Source organism: Cavia porcellus, unplaced genomic scaffold (assembly GCF_034190915.1).
Source record: "Cavia porcellus strain 051 isolate PalLab524CR breed Dunkin Hartley unplaced genomic scaffold, mCavPor4.1 scaffold_277, whole genome shotgun sequence".
In the NCBI taxonomy this organism is placed as follows: Eukaryota; Metazoa; Chordata; class Mammalia; order Rodentia; family Caviidae; genus Cavia; species Cavia porcellus.
In genome coordinates this window covers 165,740-186,938 of record NW_026947760.1, presented here as the reverse complement: position 1 = coordinate 186,938, position 21,199 = coordinate 165,740, and the positions used below count along the sequence as shown (strand labels likewise).

The 21,199-nt window shown below is 40.0% G+C and overlaps 2 long non-coding RNA genes across 5 annotated transcripts in view; one reads left to right on the top strand and one right to left on the bottom strand.

Moving 5' to 3' along the window:
- Nucleotides 1-21,199, bottom strand: part of LOC134475155 (uncharacterized) — a 66,297-nt gene that overhangs the window by 4,776 nt on the left and 40,322 nt on the right. The window contains exon 1 of one of the 3 annotated variants that reach the window (XR_010046143.1): nt 4,466-5,793. The exons of the other annotated variants lie outside the window; for them this stretch is intronic. This is a non-coding gene — a long non-coding RNA (uncharacterized LOC134475155). Of the gene's footprint in view, nt 1-4,465; nt 5,794-21,199 lie in introns of those variants that run through there. 3 annotated transcript variants of the gene reach the window in all.
- On the top strand, nt 11,906-20,769 carry LOC134475154 (uncharacterized). Of its 2 annotated transcripts, none has more exons than XR_010046139.1 (2): nt 11,906-12,362; nt 17,203-20,769. It is a non-coding gene; the product is annotated as an uncharacterized LOC134475154 (long non-coding RNA). The 2 variants fall into 2 exon arrangements; XR_010046138.1 differs by having other exon boundaries at nt 13,602-20,769.

Sequence of the window (21,199 nt, the reverse complement as noted above, 5' to 3'; positions counted from 1 at the left end):
CCCTTTTATGTCAGTGTGACCCTGAAGAGAGTGACTAAACCACCTTACCCAAAACACAGTGTAATGATTGATATATTGTGTCAACTTGAGAAGTTTAGACATTTAACTGAGAGCCTCAGCAGGGAGCCAGGATACTTACTTTGTAAATATCTTCATCCTGTGCAAGAGGAGGGCACAGAGATTTTATGAGTGCTACACTCTGCTCTGGGGAGGCTTGTGTTCAATATGCCGGGTGGGAAAAAGTATCTTACTCTTTCCTTCCCCTCCATTGCTTTGCTGCTGCCATGAAGTGTTGCCCCAATGCCATGTCATTCTGCCTTCTAGCCAGCTAATTATGGACTGAAACCTCCACAAACTGTAAGCTAAATACACCTTTCCTTCCTTCTTTTTGGGATCAGGTATTTTATCTCAGCAATGAAAGAAAAGTAGCCAAGACTTACAGGGACTGAGTGTTAATAATACTGCTTTCAGAAGTGTTACAGTGTCACAGTGTAGATGGTACATTATAGTATAACCTTAAGAATGTTGTCGAGAGATGAACATTCAACCACAATTTGTGTTAAATTAATAAAAAACTAAGGAAATATGAGCATACGATGACATTTAACTCCTCATTTGCAGTAGTACTGCAGTAGAGTAGAGGGAAATGAATAAACAAAGAGCCCCTCTACCGGGAACCAGAATATTAGGGAATCCCTGCTCTGTAAGATCTTTTCATGAAGCAGATTTATCTAGTGATTATCCCACTGGCAAGAGTCAGTACAAGTGCAGTTTTGAAAACTATCACAGATACACACACAACTGCATACATGTGCATGTGCACACACACACACACACAAACACACACACACACATGCAAATACATATACCTCTAGAGTTGGAAAATTCAAGGATCCTTTTAAACCTTCACTTCACTATAAGGAACCCAGCATCTTTGCTATTTATGTGTGAAGAGAGAAATCTTTACTGTCATTCTTGATGTGCACAGCTATAGTTATCTTAAAACACAGTGAGATGTTTCCCATCTAAACCTAAAAATATATCAGTCCAAAGCAATGGACAATTTGTACACAGTTCAGTTAGGCTTTGTCAAGTGAATTATTCTTGCATCATCTGAGTATTTTTATAAGTGGAACTTTCTTATGTTTTTTCTGTGTATAACAGAAGCTCAGTCTCAGTGTGGCCCTATTGGATGTAACCGGAGGCCCCACAAAGGAGTCATTTTATTTAGGTCTGAAAATAAAAAAACTGAGTAAAATAAGTGAGCTCTAAATAAAGTTATGGCTACAAAGTCAAGCTCATTTAGATCTGTGTTTTTATGCAGGTTAATGTGCTTTAAAACTTCGGCTTTGCTTTGTAATGCCCAATAAGTCTTTCTCGAATTGCAAGCCTCTCAATTGCTCTGAGTAGCTGGGTAGACTTATGATTTATGTCCTACCAGCTTCCCTCCTAGACTAAAGGAGGCTTCCCACGAAGATGCAAGTATGCATATAGTTTTGGAAACAGTTGGAGGTGTAAATATCAATGTAATGACAAAATACCCACAGGAAAGTTAAAACATCAATAAAAAAGAAAAAAGAAAATGCATGAAGAAACGAGGTGATAACCACAGTCAGGAAGAAATTTAAAATATATTCAGGACTCCCTAGCAGCCAAGATACAAAGGGAAAGAGTTGATGTAGAAGAGAGATGAATGGAGAATTAACCATAACCCATCTAGCAGGCTGCCTGTCGCGTGCTGCAACCTCTTTTGCAGAAGCAGACAATCAGCAGGACCGAGCTTGGTTTCCACCTCTCTTCTGAGGATAACATGACAGCCCGTATGTTATCTCTCAATAAAATTTTAAAAAGAAATGGGAATTCAACTCCCTCAAGTCAATAACACCTGAGTGTTATTGAGAAAATCACCTGATACCTCAAAGTAGCATTTTGTTTATTTTGAAAATACTGGCTAACAATAAAACTCTGATGTATTCTTACCAGATTCCTCTTGGATAATGTACTAGACTATACTTTATCATATGTAAGCTGTTATGTGGATTTTAACTGATTTTATAGTTTTTGCCACATGCATACAACAGCATGGATGGAGGCTTGCACAAAAGGAGCATAACGGCCAAAAATATTATTGGTCATCGTTTTTCTCAAAAATTTAATTCAACTTTTACCCTCAGCATACTCAAGAAAGCCCAAACTTCATGAAATCCCAGGGTTAAATATGCTCCTGTGCTCTCTGTGGCTGTCACCTGCCTTTGGGAGATTTGTTTCCGCAGGTAAGCTCCAGAGTTCTGGTCAGCATGGGTAAGATGCAGTGGACTAAACGGAAAGGAAGAAGAAGAGCCACAGGGTGCCTGCCCCTGGCTTCCTGTGCCCAGCCCTGTCACCCCATGTACCCCCTCTTCCTGCACTCCAATGAGCTGTTACAAGTTAAGTTGCAATTTTTAAAGAAGCACTGGGGCATTTCTTAATTGGATTTCAGTATCTTAATATTCTAGGAAGAAGGAGAATTTGAAATTCCATACTGTTTTTCAGAGTACGGAGGTAGTTGCATAAGCTCAGCCTCTGCTAAAGAAGAGGCAAGGGGGGTGGGGTGTATTCTATAAGCAACTATTTTGATCCTAACATTTATTATTTATTTACTTAACAAAAGCACTGTACATGGCACTGTAATTGATGGTATCATTTGATGTTGTCAAGAGCCCTATCAGATGGTAGTTATGATCTTCAATCTACATACCTGTAAACTGACTCACACAGCCAAAATTCAAGCCTTCGATTAAAGATCACTTGTTGTGTGGAGATTTTCTTTACTCCCTACCTAACATGGCAGCCCTAAGTGATGCCCGATCAGATAATCCCATTTACTTGTTTCATAGCATTTATTAGAACCTGTATTTGTTAATGGCTTATTTATTGTTGTTCATTTCCTTCACAAGAATGTATCCTACAGAGACAAGAATCACACCTGTCTCATTCACCTGCATTTTTAGTATCTAGCACTACAACAATATAGCCACACAACAAATTTTTTAATAAATAAATAAATAAATGGTCTTCAAAAGAAAATACTCTTTTCACTATCATGCATTAATTTTTATTTTCTTTTTAGATGCATAAAGCAAACATTAAGTGAATTATGAATGTCTGTGTTGTACTAGGAAGATTTTATTTCAAATTGAATGTGTAAGAATAAAATCATTTCCTATGGGTCACCAAAGACACTTTTAATATATTCTAATATGAAAGATAGCATTGGAATTTATGTGAGAGCTTCACGATAATTTAGCCTTGGGAACCTTGAAGTCTTTTAGCTCTATTTGATCCAAAGCACGACTGAAATCTTAAGAGAAAATGAATTGTGTCAATAAATATTTACTTTCATCTTCTTTTCTGTGAGCCTACAGGTCACTTCTAAACTGTCTTAAGGATGGAAATTACATGATCACTTGAATGGCTCTTTGAATATGTAACCAAAGGAAAACCTTTCTAAGGCAAAATGCTCATTTTTCTACTATACGTTACCATGTATAAATTACCTTGAATTACTCCAGAAGTAGGAATTGATTTTAAGAAACTCAGATGCTTAAGTTAAAAAAAGTTAAATGAACTCATCTAATACCTGTATATGCCAGTGAGAAAACACTTCTTCCTCCCTGTATCATTCGGTGGCATACACTATTTCCTCTAGATAATTCCCACTCTAGTTCATGATAAAATTTACATGATATCCTCCAGAAAAAGTCTTCTCCTCTTCTCCTTCCCACACTGTATATGGTCTTCACCCTGGGCTATGTCCCCAGTCCTCATTATCATTTTATTTTTTTTTTAAATCCTGAGACAGGATTCATTGAATTGCTGGGATTGCAGGATCCTCCCACCTGGCCACTCATTCCACAAATCATATGTTATTGCCACTATCTGCTTAACTAGCTTAATTATTTAAGACACCTACAGCAACACCTGCATTTATTCATGTCTGTGTTTCATTACCAGATAAATAACCAAGCTTTATTAAATAGTTGTTACAGATTAATGAACGAGCAAATAGAATCTACTTTCTTTATTGGAGAATGAGGGGTGACCAATGAGTACAGACAGAACTTTTCTCACAAGAGGTTCCCTGGCAAGTCTCTGGGGTGGCTCTGATTTCTATTCCCTACTGCTGCCTGGATCCTGAGTTTAAAACAAGTCATCAGGGGGTAACAGGAAGATGTGGACTGGCAAATGCAAGTGAGTAGAGCATTGTGGAGGATTTTTCTTTGGCAGACAAACATGTGTTGATTGATTCTAGGCAGTATGGTAAATCTTCAGGAGGTGTTAACCAAGGGAAATTTGGAAAAACTGTAGAGGAGTTTGTAAAGCTGCTGCCAATGTTATCACAGTGGAGCATTTTGAGAAATGTACTTTTTTAATACGTTACACTCATTTTGCAGATGTATATACCCCTTTCCCCTGCATACCTTACCTTAAAATCTGCCTCTGTTTCCTACCATCTCTATGGAGGAAGCTCATTTCAGTGTGACCTTCGTGACTTCAACTTTTACAAAGTACTCTGTGAGTAATTACAGAAAAAATAATGAAGGCTGACTCAGAAATGAGACTGTTTAGAAACTCACAGAAACAGTAGATTATTTACAACAATTTTTAAATTTTCAATGAAAAAGATAAATTCCATAACATTAACAGGGGACATGGATAAGAATCATTCCTAAGGTTGAAGTAGTGTTATTTTTTCTCTATCAACATCCCCCCCAAAGCCTCAAGAGGTCAGAGGGGTGACTTTTTGGGGGTGACTGGGTCATTGGTGTGTGATACTGGATCATGGGTGTGATACTGGTTTAATTCACTGACTGATCTAGCAAATTTGTGGGCAAAGGCATTACTGAAGAGAGAAGCTCCATCCTTGGTGTGGGTGGCACCAACTAACAGGCCTGTAACCTGTCTGGGTCCTTGCTTTCTGCCTACCCTGCCATTGACTGTTTCTCCTCCACCATACCACCCTGCCTTGGAGGCAGCCAACTGTGGACTGAAACCTCCACAAACTGTGTGCTAAAATAAATCTCTCCTTTAATTTATGGGCACTGAATATCTTATCTCATTAACAAGAAAGTAACTAAGACAAGTAGAAACATCAAATAACCAAGAAAATGAAACAAAGAATGATTTCCCAAGAGCCTCACTTGGCTAATAATTTAACTAGTTTTTTCTAGGAATTGAAAATGAAAATTAGCAATACATGTATGCATACATACATATTTTAGTGTTTATATAAATTGATATAACATCCTACAACACAGTATAATTCTTGGCATTGGATATATGATATTTGGTCTATGGTTGTTAAGTTCTGAAACTATACTTTCTCTAGGTAATTTTAAAAGTAAATTTAACTATATCACACTCCAGGCTTTACTAATTGTACAGTAATTATTTGTTAAGTGATACATGACTAAATGAATGTTGATATGAGATATTACCTTTACCAACCAAATCTTCTAGTTTCTCCTTCCATTCTTTTGCCCATATGTGGCTAACTACCCATATACAAGGCTTTTAATCAGCCTTACGTTGATTATGCCTATGCGACCTTACGCATGCTACAGTTACTTAGATGCCTATCCTAATTCTTTCTCTATGGGGGTAACTTCTACCATCTATCCACACCCAATTCATGCATGCACCACTGTATCACTTTCTCTGGGGAACTTTGCTTTATGCCACACATGGAATGATGCCTCAACTTCCTGTCACTCACTGCACCCAGGATGTAGATAAATCTTACTTTGTTTCATTGATGCTTTTTCAAAGGTCATCCACTATAGTGTTTCCAATTTTCCTATTGAAAATAATTCTGCAATGAACTTGATTACAAACACACAATTGCATATTTATATCAAGTTTTCCAGAATGGCTTAAATACCATTAAAAGCATGAGTGCTTAAAATAAATCACATGTGATAATATGTGGGACTATTTATGTGCATGTTTGCTTCTTTGTTATTTCAAAGACTATAATCTAAAATCAAACATGCTATTCTGTTTTAAAGAAAATTTTGCATTTGAAATAGAAAATTTTGCATGAAATTCTTCATGTCTATGGTTAATTTCTCATTGAATTCTTAATTGTGTGTATTTTCACTTTTTAATACTTGTTTCTATTTTTATTAGTGCTTTGACTTTCACATTGTGTTTCTGTATGTAGACCTTTTCACACTATTTTAAAATTCTTGTTGGATGATTATTTTTATTATTACTTGTCATGACATTAAATTTTTAAGTTATACATTGTGCTCCGAATCAATTTCAGATCTGCAGAATAGTTATTGGAGTGTTTTATAACTATTATTATCTATATACTGATCTGTAATACTTTTGCATTTTTGATATTAATGTTTATTATGATCATTTCAGTATTCAATATTCTACAGTTTATACATTTTTGCTAATTTAACTTTCTTTTGGAATATCTATTATGTCTATATTGGAATAAACTTTTCTTTATCTGCATCCCTGGTTTGCTTATATTTGATCTGTAATTTATAGTATTAAATACATTTTACCATCCAATTTCTTATATGTGCACTTATGCATATTTGTGTAACTTATTATGTATATGAACACAAGTCAAGCACTATTGTGATTTAGTACTGAATGATTACATCTGTGGAGTCACATGGAGGAAATTTTGCTTTCTTTCTGTCACTTCTACTTTATGGAATCATTTGTTTCATTGGTGGTTATACTATTCTTGCACATTTAAGGTATTTCTTGAACAACAAGAATCATTGGTTGCATATGATTACTGATGCCACTTCACATTTAAAACGTCTCTCATGTGTTCCTCCATTCTCTTAGTGTTTATTAGTTGCCTCCTATGTGAAGCACAGGATTCTTTGTGGATCTAGTGTCCTGCTAATGTTTTATTGCCATGGATTCCACATCAGTAGGGAATAATTACTATTTTCCCTGAGTTCTGGGTCTTCCATTCTATGGCCTGCACATATTTATTTTCCTACAACCCTCTTCCAAAGGTTTTATTTCAGCATTTCATCAACATGTTCATGTAAATTTTCATCTTCCTTGAATTTCCATAGCTGTACTAAATTTAGTTTCAATTTTGACTACTGTAAATTATTGTTTTAAAAAGCCAAACACTGCTTTGCCTACAGTTCCTTGTCTTAACCTGGATTTCTTTGAGGATACTTTAGTAGTTTTTCCTATTCTCTTCCCCAAGGCATCATCAGTGCCAAAAGAGGATGCGTCTGCCCATAGCTACTGCATGTGGGTGACCTGATGCCCACGGACTCAGCCCTCATGGGCTGTGAATGAGAATCAGAGCTAGCCTGTCACTGCCTGCTGTTTGCACTAAGTACTCAGATGGGGTGTACACCGCACCTCCAAAGCCCAGGGATCCCACAGGAATACCTGCTCACTAACTTGTCTAAAATCATGTCTTGAAAACCTACTTGTCAAGCTTGTGTCTCAAACTAAGGTGAACTTTGTGCCCACTTAAAGATTTGTATCTTTCTCTATGGCAGAAAAAACTGGTTTCTGTGTTATATTTTTCTGTTCTCTATAAGCACATTTGTTATCTTATGTAATCATCCTGATCCTCAGGATAAGGTGCCTTCCTTTACATAGTAAGTTGCCTCCAATACATAGTGAATGTTGTTTTCTTAACACTGCTCTCTATTTGCTTGTGCTATCTTCCAGGTCTCCTCTTTAAATTTATACTGAAGGGCTGTATTTTGACAGTTTTGCTCAGGTGCACAGTCACTGTATAGTATGAGCCAACCATGTATCTCCAGTGGCAAATTAGAGCCAGCTACACCAGCAAGTAGTGCCACAACTTGGTGTCATTAACACAAAACCTTGCCTCTACCTGAAGTAGTCTTCTTTCTCCTATTTATTGAACACAGATAATTCATGCTTCTGTTCTCAGCTCAGAAGTTACACCTCAGAGAACTCATCTTCATCACTTGCACCAAATTAGCCTCCATATTATGGGCGCTAATAGTAGGGTTTGTTGAGAGATGAAAATGGTTAAACCATCTCTTAGTAAAGGGATATTTGACAGTCATTTGGATGACTGGAATGCAATGGCACCTCAGTTCACAGACTTAGTTCTTTCCACAATTTTAGTCACAGAAATTGTTCCATGATTCTGGTCCCAAATGAATTTCAAGCATACGCAAACAGAATCATGGAACGAATTCTGGAACGAGAACAGTGGAAAGAATTAACTTCATGAACCAAAGTACCTCTGTGCAAGCAACAGCAACACAGAATATGGGTTCAGTTGTCTCTCCCTACCTTATATAATTTCCCAAGATTTATTACAATTCCTATGTTAATTTTTGTATGATTTTTAATATTGTATGTCTCACTAGCTATCAGTTCAAAAGTCCAATCTGTTTATTCACCGTCATCATTTCTTCTCACCTAATGCAATGTCCAGTACCCAAAAGATAATAAATTTCAGTCAAAGACAATATGGATAAATTAAGAAACAACAACATCATTCTGGATATCAAAATTTGGTTAGCTCATTTTCCAGTTCTTGTAGATGATGGCTCACAAGCTTTTAAAGGCAAATACTGATCAATGTACACACCAAGGATATCATCATATAAGTGATGAAGAATTGTGATGCGCACAGCCAATACTAAAAAGATGTAAAAAAAGTGTCCTCTGTGGCGCTGAGACAAACACCATCCAGACCAACCATGCATCTGAGGAAGCACCTGTCAGTCACAGTACCAGAAAATTCATCTGTGCAGCAAAAGTTTCAAATGCAGAAATAGGGGAAAGCACTCAATTCTTACCGATGTTTTCAGGCTAGTTAGAGAGTATTGGACATTTTCACATTAAGCCTCTTCATCACAAGAGTGTCAGAGTGATTTTTAAGGTGATTGGAAAAGTACACTATTGTTTTTCCCCTGCTTAGGAACATCTTGATGTAGAATGTAACACTCTGAAACTACTTGAAGAGAATTAACCTCTTAAATTTCTTGTTGTTATAAAAATATTCAATTCATTCCATGTTTTTAGGTTTTGTTTTTTATTGGTGAAACCTGCACAAGTAAATCTGCTTTTTCAATTTACATGTTTTAAAACAAATTTAACATATTGTCAAGTAAATGTGTCCCAGCTCAAGAAGGCTGAACTATTTCCGTTGGTAAATGTGTGAAATATATTTATGTGCTGGTAACCTGAAAAAAAATATTTCACATTACCCGTAAAGGTCTGTGAATGTCAAATGCTTTGCAATATCTTCCGGAAGGAAATAGAGAGTCTGAAGTCTTTATTTTGTTCTCAAAAAAGTTTTCATTTTCCCTTCCCTGGAAAATAGTTGAATGTTCAGTTTATATGTTCTGAGTCTCAGGCCTTTCTCCCTGGAGCTCTTTCCCTTTCCAGACAACATTTCAAACTGCCTTTATTATCTCTTCAGCTTGAACACTGCAATTCCCATAGAAAGTGTTATTTTGCCCACAATGCCAAATTGCACACCCCTTGAAAAGATCACTTCTCATTTGCATTTTACTTTAACACTTCTAAAAAATTAATTGCTTCCTTTCTGAGATTAACAAGCTTCTATCAAAGACAGGGATTTTTCAAAAGGGAAGAAAAAGTTCATTGTCATATCATTAATCAATTTACTATTAGAAAATAATAAATGAGTGTGAAACACTATCTGAAAAATCAGAATGGGCCGACGCTATGGCCTATGACTTCCACTTCAAAGAACTCCTACTCTCGTTTCTTTAATTTCTATCAAAAAAGTATTTGATGAATTTATATATGATGTTAAATTGACTTACTGAAATATCAGGCCAGACAGTAATTTCAGAAAGAAGTAAACAGTCCCAAAGGCACATTATGATTTATTTAGTGTGTTAATTAGAGTTCCTAGTCACAGAGCTAAATAGGGCAAATTTATGCAAATGGTTATTAAACAGCTCTCTGAAATAGTGGGAGGCCAGATTTTGGTAAATAGTCAGGAACCATAGCCAAAATCACAACACAGAACTGGTGTGCTTAGCAATCCTGCCCTCTCCCAGAGGGAGCATGTGTGTATACTCACATTCTAAACTCAGTCACTGGACGCTAGGCAGTTGCTACTGGGATCACTACCACTGCCAGCCTAGAAAAGCTGTAGATGGCAAATGTACTCATCCTAACTGAAATGGTTTTCTCTGGTGTCTGATTTTTTGCATCCTTAGCAGGGCATGCAAAATCCTAATGGGCTGAAATTATCATAATTTGGCTCATATATCAGGATTACAAGCAAAACTACTAAAAAGCTGGAAGGTACCCCTATGGAATTTTCATGTTCTACCATGGGAGGCAAGTTCTTTCCAACAGCTTAGGAGTGTCATAACATCTCTGATGGTTTAGATCTAGAATCTCCCCTATAAGTTTCATATATTCAGAGGTGGGGCTCTTAGAAAATGGTTGGATCCTAGGTTGTTATGTTCATCAGTGGATTCTTCCATCTTGAGTTCACAGTTAAATATGCTGATGGGCTGATCAGAAGAGATGGGTCATTGGGGGCATGACCTGAAAGTAATCGTTTCCCTCCCCAGCTCCTTCCTCTTCCTGTTTCCTTATTGCAATGATGTAAGTAGCTCTATTCTCCTCCAGGCCCTTCCACCCCATCCTTCTACTCTGAAGTTAGTTGACTATGGTCTAAATCCTTTAAAAACCATGAGCCAAAATAAACCACTCCTTTTTTAACTTGTGGCTGTTAGGTATTTTATCTCAGTGATGAAAACCAAGACAACTTATAAAGAGGATGTTAAGTATGACTGCATATTAACACTGTATATATATTAAGAAATATTCTCTTCATTTGCCCCATGATCCCACTCTTCTCTCTGCCAGTTTATCTGTCTTCTACTGACCCTTCCTCTCCACATTCGTCTCATCTGTAAAAAGCTTATAAAAATAAGGGATGATATATAAGGAAATTCCTCCATATTCTTAATCAAGAAAGCTTACCTCAGAAAGCTCCTGGGTCCCTGAATGCATTTGCATCCTTCTGTTCTTATTGCTAAAGAACTACCTCAGAGATCCCAATACAACTGTAGATAGAAGGCTACTTAAGACCTGAGTGTCCTAGTGTGAAGGCTGCAGATGATATCAGCACAGAATACTTACACGGATGAGCACACGTTAATGTTTATATGTGAATGTCCCTCAGAGTCCCCTGCTTTCATAAGAGGAACACTGGGTAGGGGACTGGATAGTGGGAGCCCAGAGATGACTCACTGTTGGAGGTGGGGTCTGATGGGAGGATGTGGGTGACCTGGGTGCAGGATGCAGAAGAGTTTTCCTCCCTTCTGATACCTCCCCTAATCTCTCTGCTCCCTGGATACTATGTCATGCACAGCCCTCCTCTATGCCTACCATCAGTGCTGTCCTATCTTGGAGTCCACCAATGATGGACTGAAACTGAGCCAAAGTAAATGTCTCCTTCCTTAAGGTGAGGGTGTGCAGTATTGTCTTAGTGAGGAGAAAGTGACTAAGTCACTGTGCAAGGGAAAGGAAAGCCAGGAATCATGCGAAGACACAGGGATAGAAAATAATCTTGTGTGGGGAGAATTCCCTTTTCAATGCACAAAAGTTAAAGATCTCTAGAAGATGTCAAGATGAAAAATGGCTATGAGCACCAGGGAACCAAAGGAGATCTCTACAGTAATGTCCAGCTCCTCATGTACTGTTCTGGTTATTTATTTTAAAAATGAATTTCCTGATCAGTTGCAGCACTCATGAGCAAACTCTGAGCATAAGCAGAGTTCTGTCCTCCTGGTCCTCATCTCTCCTCTCTCTCACTTTCTTCTCCAGCTCTTACATAATCCATTGAGCCTTTAACTTGACACATAATCATTCTCCCTGCCACAATGTTGTGCACTGAGCCTTTCCACCATCCTCTGTAGCACAGTCAGCCTCTTCTTACCCAGCTCCTGATGTGCCCATCCCTACTCTAGATGAGGTTGCTCCATAACCCTAAGAGCTGGGTGTGCACACAACAGATATGGGGTGGGGCGTGACTTTCAGCTCTTCAAACTATGTCAAGATTATTTTTTCCAAAGCCCTTCTGAAATTCCATTGAGGCTGCAATTGCAGGACCCCAGGGGCACTGACTGGTGGATTAAGGAACTAACATAGGATGCATGTCCTGTTTGACAGAACAGACAAACCAGGAAATTGAAGTTCATCCAGCAACCGGGTGCAAAGTGAGCCACCAAAAACTATGGCAGTGGTGCTGGATCAGCAGCTTAAGGACAGGCATTTGGCCTTCTCCAGCTTCAGATATGGAAATGACACAGAAGAAAAATGTCAGGAAAGCAAGCTTGATGGTAAGAATATCTGGTGAACACCTGAATCAAAACCTTTACACATTTCCTTTCCCATCTAAACACATGCCATGTGGGATTAAATCTAAGCACAAATTAAGTTACATGTGGCAAACCTTCACAACTAGGAGACAGAGCAGAGCAGAGTGACAGTTCTTCCTTCAGTGCTGGAGATTGAATCCTGTACCTTTGTGCAGAACTATACCTTCCTCCTCTTTTTAAAATTTACTGGATTTTTTTTTGACAGGGTCTTACTAAGACACTAAGTTGCCCAGGCTGGTCTTGAATTTGTGATCCTTGTGCCTCAGCCTCCCAGAGTTCTGGGATCACAGGTGTATACCACCATACCTGGCCGAGATAGTACATGTTTAATAGAAGACATAAGATTGTTAAGGTCATACCTATAGAAGCATGCATTGAAAGAGTAGAAAGGTTGCAATTTTGAAAAATGAGCAAGAAAAAGAGAACAGGAGACAGAAAAAACCACAACACTGATTATATATGAATTGAAAGTACAATAAAAGAATACCATTTAAAACTGACAAAGCAGATTGTGAAAGGTAAAAGAAGAATAAAGGCAATAAATATAAAGCATAAATATAAAACAAAAATATTCATTTTTATACACAAAGCATAAATATAAAGCATAAATATTAAGGTGACCTCTAAAACAAAAATACAGAAAGAGGGGAGAGACAGAGACACAGAGAACAGACATTGTACACAAAGAAAAACTAAATAGATTGCAAAGTAAAATGCATTCCAACAACATTGGTAAGACAGAATGACCTTGCTTTAGCTACAAAGAAAGTAATTTCATATCCCCCTAAAAAGTTACACTATATTTACAATTGCAAAATAGACATTAACTATTTGCACAAATGTTAAAAATCAGTACAAATAAAAATGGAATCTTATGTGATTTTCAGAATAAGGAAAGTCTCATAAATTACTGGACGGCAGATTCCCAACATGTGTTTTTGCAAAATGGTATATGAAGAATGCTACCACTTCTGTAAAAATGAGTATAAATTTTAAAAATATTCATTTTTATACACAAAGTAACAGACTGCCACCAATATAGTGGGGTTTATGTGTGTTTTATCCCATCTGAGTCATGCTGGAGCCAGATGTCCAGGCTCACCTGAGCCTGGGACCCTGCTCAGGGGTTTGTAAGGTTTCATGAGAGGTGTCAGCTGGACTCTGCCCTCTTTGAAGCTTCCGGGTTCCTTGTGGTTATAGGCATTGCTCCTTGAAGCTGGAAGACCCAGGCCCCTCATTTCTCGTTGCTTCTTGATGAGGCCGTATCCTGTACTAAAGGACCCCACAGTCCCACGCCACCTGGCTCTGGCACGAGTCTTATCACAATATGGTCAGTGTGCTGGGAATCTTTCTGACTTACTGATTGTCTCTTCCTGGGTTTATATAATGCAATCAGAGGAGTGACATCCCCCTCACCGATAACATGTTTATTGACTAGAAACAAGTAAAAAATGCCAGGGGAGGCTTTAACCTGTGGTCACTTGGTGTTGTCATCTGGGGCCTGGATCTAGATGATGGTCATGGAGGGAGTGTGTGGCTGGGAAATGCACAGCCATCTGGCAGGAGAGAGATAGCACAGGGTAGGGTCTCAGCAGCCCTTCAAGCTACCACTTCTGATGCCCAATTTGCTCCCAGCTGCCCACCATTTACAAACTCACTACCTCCAAGTTGCACAGTGGGCTGAAATCTGAGATTTTAGCATCTGTACATTTGCAGAATATTTGGGATCCAAACTACAGCAGAGGCATCTTCTGCACTAAAACCCACAGTCTCCAGAAGTTTAATAAAGTAATCAAAGCAAGAAGCCCACAAAGGCTAGGAGTCTAACCAGATCAAATGGTGACCAGGGAGTAGAGCAAACAAAAACAATCTCTAAACACTTAAGAGAGTAAACAAACAAGCAAACAAAAACAATCTCTAAACACTTAAGGGACAGAATGTTGTGAAATTCTAGGCTGAAGATGTGACTCAACAATAGTGTTTGCCTAGCACTCATGAGACACTTGGTTCCATTGTCAGCACTCTAAAATAGAAGAAAAAGAGGGAAGGGGAGAAGGGAAGAGGGTGAGTTGGGGAGGGGAGAGGCAGAGGAAGATATATGAATTCAATAACAAAAAATATGAAACTCTGAGCAACTGATATTTTAGAGAAAAAGTAAATGGTAATGTGATTTTAATAAAGCATTATTCCTATAAGCATAAGGAGAGATTTTCATTATAAAAAGATGTGGGTAAGAAAAATAATCGATTGAAGTCTTTAGAAATCAATATTGTATATGTAAAATAAATAAATGTGTAGATAATTGGACCCAATGCTGAATAAAAAGGTCTCAAATCTTGGGACTGTATTATCAATCAAGAAGAAAAATAAGATTCTCCTGAAACATAGTGTAGCAGGACTAAAAGAAATTACAAGGAGAGTTATGAAAGCAACACAGATCCTGAAACTTCAACCTATTCCAGACTGTACAGTAAGATGACAGACAGAGATGAAGAAAAGAAAGAAAGAGAGAGAGACAGGGAGAGAGAGAGAGACAGAAACAGAGAGAGAAAGGCAGAGAGAGAGAAGTCAGGGAGCATAAAAAGGAATTGCGAGGGTATTACTATGTCAAAAAGAAATTCCCAAAAGAGTCAAAGGTCATTAATTTTCAGAAGGAAACAACACACCCATTCAAAAGGATGAGTACTAAAAGTTTTTGCAACATGCACCTGTTATTTAAGGACACAAATGATATTTAGAAATCCCTAATCCTTGGTGGAACATCCTTTAAAAATGAATACCATCAATGCAGACTTATTAGCACTAAATAATGGATGTGTAATAATTTCAATCACATAAAAATGTGATTTTGACCTAGAATTTCATCTTTATCAAATTATAAAACAATTGTGCAGAGAAAGGACGTTATTGGACAATCAACAACACAGAAAATGTTCCATTTAAGGAACACTACTTATGAAAGACCTCCTTGAGGATGCTCCACACACAAAGTAGGGGGAAGCAGGTGAGAAAATGGAAGATTTAGAATAAAACAAACAGTGTATTCACAGGCTACTCATTATTTGAGTTCATTTTCAGTACAAGTGATGATTGATACATGACGTTAAAATTTTAATAATATTCAGACAATAAATTTACTCGTAGTTTTCATGGAAATTGTACTCAGGGGGTTCAAAGATGAGACAAAATCAGCATTCATCTTTTTTATTTTTCAGTTTATTATTATGTAAATTTTTGAAATAAAATTTTAAAGATATCCAAGGAAAGTGCAGAAATATCACGTAAAACTTCCAGAACATTAAAGAGAGGAAAATAAGTTACCTTGTTAAGAAGCCAGGGAGCCGCCCTAAATCAGATTCCAGCAGACTCAGGAGACCAAGACCTCTAAACCTTAGTGGCATGGAATGTCCTTTGCTTTTTTATGACTCAGTTTCCCTCTCTCTGAAATTGGCTCTTTGGTCTTTATATCTCACTGTCAATCTAGCATCATACATAAATTCATCAAAGACATTTTGGGTCATAAATTAAAGAAATGAGTATATGAGTTGTTTGCAAGAGTTTGTAAGGGTGGTCATAGACGGGCTCAGTTTGACTTTTCACCAATGCTTTGTGACTTACGAGTTGTTCTTTCATGTTACAATGATGAATCCTGTGACAACCTTCTTTTTCCACTTAGGGATAGCATACTTTTGGATGAAAGTATGCTAAGCCCGCAGTTTACAGTTTCTTGTGGCATCTCTTTGTATGCAGTGCCAGGTTCTCCATCTCTGTGACCTGTTAGGAAATTAGCAGCCCCTCAGGAGTGCCCAGGTGCCTGCAGTCACTGCCCTGGCTTCAGTCACCCAGAGAGAGCCGCAGCAGCTCTGGGGAGCTAGATCTCAGGGGTGTGAGCCCTCCTACAAACCATGCATGTGAGGAATCTTGGCTGCCCTGGTGGGACACTGCTTTTTATAAAACCAGCTCCTAGTGCCAGATGAACTGGAGACACTGCTTGGCACACCATCAGCACTGTGCCCACATAGCTGCACCATTAAGCACCTCTCAGAGTTTACGATCTGGGGCATCACACTTTCCGCCGTGGCAGCTGACCCTGTGTCCTGCCTGATCTCATTTCCCTGAAGACACCCATTTTACTGCGCTCAAACTATCCACCCTCCTCGACAGATTATTTACCTCTTGGTTGTACTATAGACTGAGGCAAAGATAAGTGCTTTGTTCACTATTCTTCCCAGCCTTGGGTCTAGCAGAGATTTGCTTCAGGGTAATTCCATTTTTAATCTTTTTTATTCATACATGTTTGCAATAGATACTGAATACTTTTCATACTGGGTAATGGGTGTGCATCCATATTACATATTAATCATTTTTTTTTCCTTCCTTTTCCATGCCCTTGTGTCTCCCCCATCCTCAGATTCCTTTCCATCTCCACCAATCTACTTCTACAAATATGAAAACAGAAGACTGATGGTTTTCAGGGATCAGGCTGATGTGCGTGACAAGCCTGCCATTCACCATTTGTTGTACACATAGTTCACAGAGGCAGGAGGATTATGATCATCCTTCACACCACAGATGCTGTGATCCACACCTCCTGTCTCTCTTGCTCTTCTCCTGGTGTGAGAGCTCTCTCATCCCTACCTCCCAGGCCTATATTCTAACAGATTTCCTCTTCCATATTCTGTCTCAACAAAAATATTCTCACCTTTTTTCTTCCTTAAACTGCTTTAATTTTCCATTAATTGTGTCATATGGTGTTACTAAAAGTTATAGGACTGTTTACATTCAATTTTTTTTATTACAGTGAAAGACATGCAGCTGTGAATCACCTCAAAATAGTACTACTTGTTTAGAACATACTCATCTCATCGTGCTTGTCACATCCTGCAGCAGCTCTGGAGTTTCCTTTGCTGAGAATCTTTAGCTGTGCTTCCTGCCTGCCCTGATGTCCTGAATGGATTCAAAATGTTTCCCTTGAATGGTCATTGTGACTTTGGCTAAGAACCTCAGGTCCAGTGGGTGAGATGGATGAGAACATGGCATTGTGCTCTTATTTGACAGAAACTGCCATAAATTTTGATAAATAAGAAATGATCAGAAAGCACAGTGAATGCTGAAATGGGAAGCTTTATTACAGCAAAAGATACATTTCCACTTATACCCCTCAACATGCTCAAAATATTTCCTCTCACTTCCAACACTATAACCTGTCTTTCACAGTAAGATGTCTTTTCCTATAATAAGTCTGTTTTATTCAAACATAATGTACTTTTCAGTCACCCTTGGCATAATCTGACATGGTTGTCTATCTTTCTATGTGCTAGTCTCTCACCTTTAACACGTAAGCTCTGTGAATCTAGTTGTCTGATAAAATTTTATTTTGTGGGTTTTTCCCCAATAATAGTTGGAAAATGAACCTTATTTGAATTAATGAATCAAATATGATCAGTGGATAAAGTTCAACAAGCTTAAGAACATCCCAGCCAATCTTACTCACTCAAAAATGGGAAAGACGTTATAGCCTCAGGAGTCAATAGCATGGAGCCCACGATATGTATGTTTAATGTAGGATCCTTGGGAAAAAAAACCCTAATAGTTTGTGCCTCCTCTGAAAGGTAAAACAGGACCTAACTGAGTCATGATGCAAATCCAGAGAGTGACCCAAAAATCCAGTAAACAGAAAAGATTCACCTCCTTGTCTTTGTCATTCCTCTTACCACAGAGCTAAGCTGTGCATATTCCTTTCCAGTCCACCAGAGAGAAACAGCAGCAGGTGGACAGAGGTGAGCAGGAAAGCAGTGTGCCCTCCTCAGTGACTACTGATGATTTTTCCTGGTCTTGCACAATGGATCTTCCAGGGACCCGGGCTGCTTGAAGCTGGCTGTCTTAGTCACTTTCCCAGTTGCTGGAAGAAATACTCAACACCGCCAATTTAAAGACTTTCTGTAGCGCAGGTTGTGAAGTCTCAGTCCTAGCACATTCAACTGTTCCAAAGCAGGAAGACCTGGCACAAGGGTCTGGTGAAAGAGAGCTGCTCGGGTCACGGTGGCCAGGAAGCAGACAGCAATAGAAGGTGCCAGGGCCGGAGATGAAAACCCTTCCAGGTCTCACCCTAGGTATGACGTCTTCCAACCAGCTACCACTTCCTCACAGCAAGTGAGCTCTGACACTTCTGCTGTCCAGTCCTCTTCCAAAAGCCTCACTTTATGTGCCATGGTGAAGAGTCTCAGTACGTCCTAACATGGAGCTCCATCAGAATGCATTTCTTCTGTGTTCAGCTCTTGGCAGAGGGTGATGGGCAAGTTGTGGGACTCCTGCAGGAAGACCTGGGCTCTCGCTCTGCCCCTCCAACATCCCTTGCTCTATTCCTTGCTCGCTCTGGACTTAACTTCTTCATTCACATCATGAATATTAATAGTTCAAAGCAAGTCCTTTTCATCATTTTAGTAACCATGTCAAAAATGGAAACAACTCAATACCTACCTGTGGGAGATCATTTAAATCAATCTGATGTAGAGAACACAATGGAAGAGTATCTCATGACATAAAAGTGCCCAGGATTAATTGGTACATACAATTGTAGATGGCCAAACAATACATTAGCATAAAGCTAATTTTGTAAGGAAAGGACAAAAACCCATTTGGATGCAGAGTAATGTTGGGAGCCGCAGCCGAGCCCGGTCGCCTTACTTGGCGGACGTGAGGCCTGTAGAAAAGAGCAAAGCCCGAGCTAGATTACCCCTCCCATCGAGTGAGCCAAGTTGGCGCCTGCTTCCTGCCCCCTGATTGCCCTGGCGACTTAAACAGCCCGCGCAATAGATTGGTCTACCTAGCAACCAATGACGATGACCAATCAGCTTGCATTGCTTGCTGTTGCCCTATTGGATGATGAGTCCATATATATATGTATGTGACCCTCCCTGCGGGAGGAGATAGAGAGATAGAGAAAGTCCACCGGTAAGAAAGGACTGGTGGCAGAGCAGAGGCCTCGCGGGGCCCACGCGGAGACAAATAAAGACAAGGTTGCACACCGTCAGAATCTGTCGTGTGTTTTTCCTGCCGGCCGGGAGCGACACCGACATCTGGTGGCCCCCACTCCCCACCAGTTCCTGATAAAGCACAGGAGGATAAGCCCGCGGACACAAGTCAACTCGACCCTTCTGGGACCGACGCTCAGCGCCCGAGACCATCTACAAACTAAAATGTCTGGTTTGGAGCTTTTTCTATTCTGTAGGTTCCTATTAATCACCCCTGTTCGCACAAATTTGACCAACACTGTTAAAAATATGACAGCTTGGCTGCAAGACACCTACCTACCTAAGTTTCACAATTTGTCCCTCATAGTCAGTCAGGAACTTGACAATATGGACGGTATCCAACTAGGTCCAGTCAGGTTCGATTTATCAACTTTAGGCAGTGTTATAGCCAGTTTGTGGGAACGCGTCACCTCCTGGTTCTCCTGGCCCAACCTGACTACTTGGATCCTGATTGCCGTGGCCATCCTAGTGGGGCTTGTGGTTATTAAATGCTTGTTAGATCGCCTCATACAAACTCAGCAGCAGGTTAAGATCACAGCCATGGCAGCCATGCAAATGGCAGCAGGTGGCCCATCAGGCCAGCAGGCCGCCGCATATCTCCTTCACATTGCAGAACATCAGCTATAAGAGCTGAGTGGGCAAGCCAATGACGGGTAAGACGGGAAAAGCCCTCCCGGTCAACCTAAGACAGGCTCCACTCAGATATACATGGCCTATAAGGCCAGGGATCCCTCCCGGAGTCAAATTATTGGCATTGAGATGCGAGACCAAGGGTACTGCAGTGCCATCCGCCCCAAAGGTTGGGGGGAAGGCAGGAATGAATGTCTATATGCATCCAGGTTCGGTTCACAAAAGCCTGGCCCTGCGAAAAAATGAACCACTCACCTTGAGCATGGTCCTGGCGCAAGGATATGCACAAAACAGGGTGATGCACAGCAGGGTATAGACCTCTACATTCTCTCATGCCTCGGCCTACAAGGTAGGCCCACTCCTAGGTGTCTAACAGCAACAAGGTCATAGACACCTTGGAGGGACCCACAGACCATCCTATTTTAATAAATAAAAAAGGGGGAGATGTGGGAAGCCGCCTATGATGGTGCCCATTTCCTGCTTCCGGGTTCTTCCCGGCCTGAACAAGCCCGCCAAATTGTCATGTCTGCCCAGTTACCCGTGACGCTAGCCTATCAGCTTGTTAGACGTGCTTCTCTGTGATTGGATACTGCTTCCCCTTATAAGAGGCTGTTCCTGCCCCCAACGGGCGGAAGAGGAACCAACGTTGAGGGTGGTGGACCTTGTTAGGTCCGGTTCGCTGTACGCAATAAAGTTTGAGAGCTGATCCTGCTCGAGTTTGGTCTCCTGTCTCCCGCGGCTCCGGTCATCTGGTGGCCCGTACGGGGACCTGATCACTCCCCTCGGTGGTGTGCAACGCTCCAGCGTGGTGCTGCCGGACAGGTGAGTGGGGGATAAACCTGGGCTCTGGGTGGCGCGCACCTACAGGGCTTTTAGACTCCCCTCAGGCTCACGCGTAGGTGACGGGTTCTCTAAGTCACACGCGGTGAGTAACAGCCCTCAGAGGTTGAGGATGGGTAATTTACCGAGCACGGAGGCGCGGCCCTTGGTAAAGGCCCTTAGAAAGCTTTTAAAAGCTAGAGACCTCAGGGTAGGTCAAAAAACACTGGAACTATTCATAGCGGAGGTAGATAGGGTGGCTCCCTGGTTTTTACCCACAGGGCATTTAAACCTGCCGTCATGGGAGAAGTTAGG